This window comes from Tupaia chinensis, unplaced genomic scaffold (assembly GCF_000334495.1).
Source record: "Tupaia chinensis unplaced genomic scaffold, TupChi_1.0 Scaffold000197_1, whole genome shotgun sequence".
NCBI lineage: Eukaryota > Metazoa > Chordata > Mammalia > Scandentia > Tupaiidae > Tupaia > Tupaia belangeri.
The window spans coordinates 1,483,705-1,489,123 of record NW_006159672.1 but is presented as its reverse complement, the minus strand read 5'-3'; the positions used below and the strand labels follow the sequence as shown (position 1 = coordinate 1,489,123).

Here is a 5,419-nt window from a genome sequence, read left to right as displayed (position 1 = left end):
TGCCCCCAGCCATTACGCTAACTGCTGGTTCCCACCATTGGGAAGTTACTTAACCTCTCTGCCTCATTTGCCTCATCTGTGAAACAGAAGCAATAATGTCAAATACCTTATAGAGTTGTATGACAAATCAATGAGCCTGTGCTCATCCTTAATACCTGGCACATACTAAGCACTTAATAACTGTTATCCTTTAAAGTAAAAATTATTTAACATTGCCTAGAATCACTCAGGCTCAACACAAATGTTTAGAATCATCAATAAAAAAAAATTTCCAAAGCAGAGAACATATCAGTCAAATCATTGACAGTAACTTGGCCTTGAAAACACAAGTGATTGAATGACAAAAGGTATTTCTAACAAATTGATTTGGATTAAAACTGTGCTGGGCATGGTGTTTAGGCAATAAGGCACCAGGTCTTTCTTCAAGAGCCTAACCAAGGACCTGGGATCTACACTACTCCACCATAGCACAACTGGCTAATTCCTTTCCTTTACTGCTTTTCCTCATGGCTATCTTCCTTTTCATTTAGTTCAGTTTTGTTTTCTAGTTCAATCCTCAGGTCAATTTAAAGGTTATTAGAATGTCTTTCGCCCAACGTTCATTTTCCAAACCTATAAACCAACCTTCATCGTGCACAAGATCTGGGTTACATCACACCCACAGACTTCTTCTCCGCTGTTGTTTGAAATCAGCTATAGCTTCACCAACAGTAACACAAATGAGCGACAGGCAGGCCTTCTATCACGTTCCCAAGACCCTTCCCAGCAACTCAGGGAATGAAAGTAATTAGAGCCCCTGGCCCCTGACCCCTGCAGACCCAGGCAAACTTGCCTTCTTCAGGAAGCAGGAAAACAAAGGGTGAAATCAGAGGCTCCCTAGGGCCTGACTAGGGTCTGAAATCAGAAACTCCCTCTAGCCTCATCAGTGAAGCATGATAAAGATCCAAGAGAAAGGTTCCAAGTTCCTCTTTATCCCCTCATGCTAGCCTGCCCTCTCCTCCCTGGCAGCTCTGGGGACATACCCAGCATTTCTGGCTATTACTTGGTCTCTGAGCCCCAGGAACACACCCCCACAGCCAGGCTAATCACGGCCATGTTACCTTCAATGCTGTGTTCCTTATTTCTGTGTCCCTCCCTGCCAGGGAAAAGTAGGAAAGAGGCTGGTCTCCATGTGATACCTGAGAGTCCCCAGGGACCTAACATTTACAGCTGGAATTCTATAAATGTTTTTTTAAGTTTCCGTTTTTATCTTGACCAACTCCTAGATCAGTTTTAAGACCCTTGCCAAATCTTCTTTATCAAGCTTTCATATTTTAAGAACCAAGGAATAGGATTTTTTTTTCCCACTTTCATCCACGACATCATCCTAAAATATATTCCTATCCTATAAGAAAGAGCCTAAGCTTTCAATAAACAGCATCCACTCACCAAGCAGACTCCTGTGTCCAAACCCCAGAGTATGGAACTTCATTTATTCTAAGGGGTTATACCCCCCAGCCCCATATGCACTCCAGCAGGTCAGCTGCAAGTTCTACGGGATCTTTTCCCAAAACTGTCTTTGAACCGTCAGCACCTTTTCATTCTCCATTACCATCCTTCCTAGGGACTTATCATTCCTCTTTTTGATGACTGCCCTCATTACTAATTTATCTCACTGGTCCCCAGAAACCTTATTTTACCCATGGGCCTCTTCTATGAGGAGTGTACACCCTAGGTGGACACTCCTACTCATGTATCTCTTCAACAAATATTATTTTGTACACCTACTGTGTATGAGATGCCACAGAGACCTCCTTCCCCAATTCTCCTTGGTTTCTGCTATGGTTTGAATGTATTCCATCAAATTCATGTGTTGGAATTTTAATCCCTAGTGCAAACGTGTTAAGAGATAGAGAATAGTAACAGGTGATTGGGCCAGATGTGCAGAGTCCTTATGAAGGGATTATTATTATTAATCATGTTTTTTTATTGTGTGAGCAGGTTGTTATAAAAGGAAGTCTGACCTTTGTGCTTTCTCTGTCCAGTATGAGCCCCTACCATTAGCTGGTCCACCATGGAATGATCCTTGCCAGATGCCAGCACCAAATTCTTGGACTTCCCAGCCTCCAAAACCATGAGCCAAATAAACTGTATAAATTACCAACTATGTTATAGCCTCAGAAAACAAACTAAAACTGGTTTCTTTCCCTTTGCCAGTTGTTTTCCATTCACACTTAACCTCCAGGGCCAAAATCAGCTGTTCCTCTCAGAAAGAATGAGCCCCAAGATCTCCCTGAAGGCCCAGTGCCGAAACTCTCAGGGAAGGTGGTGGGAGCCTGGGGAGCATCACCTCGCTCAGAAGAAATGGCTTGATTAGCAGTCAAATAACTGGCTGCTGGTAGTGCCAAGTCCTCTTCCCTGAATTTTTTAGTTCAGAAGGGAAGGCATTTCTGCTTGATATTTAGATATCAATTTTTTCAGTTTACTGAAATATGGAGAGCAGAAAGATAATCTCATTCCAAAGGCTCAGAAGTGGTAGGGCAGAATACAGCTCTCAGTACAGGTTCTTTCTTTCCAGAAATCTCTTCGGTAGCTAAGAAACACAGCTAAATGGTCTCTTTAGGCATACATAAAGGAAATGTCCTTTCCCAAGCTCCTCTTTACTTCCAAGGAGAAACTAAATTCCCTAAGTCAGTGTATATCAACTACCTCAACCAAGACTAAGACCCCGTCCCATGAGTATAACTTCTAAAGAATAGCCACTTCGCCCTTCTTTGTTTCAGTGAGCTTACCTATAAAACTAAGAATTATATAATATTGTCTCTAAGGTTCTCAAGACTCTACCAGACACTATAACTATATTCTAGAAGTCGAGAATCATACTAAGGGTGGTATCATGGGTTTATGAGTGGAGTTACAACCACAAGGAAATGATTTCCAGACACAAATGAACACTGGCCCTAAATTTCCAGCCCTGCCCCAACTAGTCCTGTGAATTTGGTCAAGGGTGGTGGTCTCAATAGGCTTCATTGTAAAACAGAGTCTGTAGTTATCAATCTTGCCTCACAGAGGACAGAACTTGGGAATGGGAGGAAAGGGCATTCCTAAGGAAAGAATCGTCTAGGTCCTTCCACTGTACTCCAATCAATGGATTCCTCAATGGCTTCATTGATCATATAGTTCCAAGGTTTGGGGGGTGGGGGTGATTCTTCCTAAAGGAAGAATGAAAGTATCTAATTGAGTTTCAGTAGCAATTACTCAAATATTTTTGCATTAGGGTATAGAAGACCTAGATATCTACTCTTTGCAAATACTGAGGAGCAGACACAGATGCAGCAAATACCCTGTTCCAAGGAGCTGGTAGAGGAAGCAAGACACAGACAAAGGATCAAACAGAGCAGCCAACGAAATGAAGCTATAGTGCAATGAAACATGCACTATGGTAAGTTAGGACATAGCACATCTACTTGTCGAATTGGAGATGACTGCGTGGAAAAAGAGGTATTATCAGTAAGAAGGTTTTCTGTTAAATGTTAAAAAATGCCAGCTCAATGAGCCTTCAGTAATAAGAACACTTTCTGGCTCACACAACTAGATGCTGAGAAGTAGTGTGAGCCTCAGGAAGGGCTCTTAAAGTCCCTTTAGTTCTCTAACTTCTGCCTTCTCATCTGTTGGTGACAAAATGACTCACATCCAAGCACAAAAGCCAAAAAGATTAGATACATTCATGATAAAAACTCAACAAACTAAAAACAAAAGAAAACTAATTCACCTGATAAAGGGTATTTATGAGAAATCTACAGCAAGTATCACATTTAAGCATGAAAGACTGGATACTTTCCCCATAAAACAGAGAAAATTACAAGGATGCCCCCCCCATCACTACTTTTCAACATTGTACTGAAGTTCCAATCTGTGCAACCAGGCAAGAAAAAGAAAGAAAAGACATCCATACTGGAAAAGAAGCAAAACTGTCTTCACTCAAAACAACATTAATTATTGGTAGAAAATCCTAAGGAATCCATTTAAAAAGCTATAAAAATAATAAGTTTATTTAAAATAGGTCATATTTCATTTTCAACAATAAAAATATCCAGCATTAATTTTTTAGAGATTTTTGCTATAGGGCGCATGTGCTCACCAGACAGAGAGACAGAGATACAGAAAGTAAGAAATCATCCTCCAGGGGGGATGGCCACACTGCAATCCCTTCTCCTCCATTCCTGCGCACGCGCACGCGCACGCACACGCCCAGTGTGAGTTTTAAGCCACCAGGTCCGGGACGCGAACCGCGGCCGACTACGTGGGAGTCCAGAGACATAGCCATTACGCTAACTGCTGGTCCCTCCAGCATTAATATTAAGAAAACAATCCAATTCAAAATTATATCAGAATGTATAAAACATTTAGAGATAAATTTAACAAGTAAGTGCAAGACTGTTGCACTGAAAGGTGTAAAATATCGCTGAAGTGGAAAAAGAATAAATACTTGGAGAGAAAGTCCATGTTCATATTCCATGAAAGACACTGGGAGAAAATATTTGCAAAACATATATGTTACAAAGAATTTGTTTCCATAACATACAAATAACTCTTAAAATAAATAATAAGAAATCAATCCAATTTTAAAATGTGCAGAAGATCCAAACAACACAAAAGAAGATATACAGATTGCAAATAAATATATGAAAAGATGCTCAACATCATGCCATTAGAAAATTGCAAATTAAAATGAGATATAATGTATACCTTATTAGATGGCTAAAATCCAAAACACTAGCAATACCAAAGCTGACAAGGATTTGGAACACCAGGAACTCGAATTTATTGCGAGTGAGCATGCAAAATGGTTCAACCACTTTTGAAAGTTGCCTGACAACTTCTTACAAAGCTAAACATAGGCTTACCACATAATCTAGCAATCACGCTTCTAGATATACTTACCCAAATGAGTTGAAAACTGATATCCACATAAAAACCTACACATAAATATTCATAACACCTTATACAGAATTGCCAAAAATCTAGAAGCAACCAAGATGTCCTTCAATAAGTAAATGGATAACCTGTGGTATATCTATAACACTTAGTACTTTTCAGTGATAAAGAGAAATAATCAAGCCAAGAAAAGACGTAAAAGAACATTCCATGCTTATTGTTATATGGAATAAACCAATTAGAAAAGACTAAATGATATATAATCTCAACTACACAAGCATCGTATTCCAGTAAAAGTAAAAGTGAAAATATTAGGTTGTCAGGAAAAACATAGAAAAATACATCATGACTTTCCAGACAACCTAATAAATGTGGTTGTCAGGAGACTGAGGGTGACAATAAGGAGGAATGAATGGGTGGAGCACAAAGGGTTTTTAGGGCAGTGAACTATCCTAGTATTATATTATAGTATTATATAATACCATGACAGTGGATACATGAT

General features: G+C 39.7%; 1 long non-coding RNA gene across 1 annotated transcript in view; it reads left to right on the top strand.

The window, feature by feature from the left end:
* Window positions 1–3,395, top strand: part of LOC102472814 (uncharacterized) — a 19,714-nt gene extending 16,319 nt beyond the window's left edge. The window contains exon 3 of the long non-coding RNA XR_334312.1: window positions 3,257–3,395. This is a non-coding gene — a long non-coding RNA (uncharacterized LOC102472814). The remainder of the gene's footprint in view (window positions 1–3,256) is intronic.
* The last annotated feature ends 2,024 nt before the right edge of the window (window positions 3,396–5,419 follow it).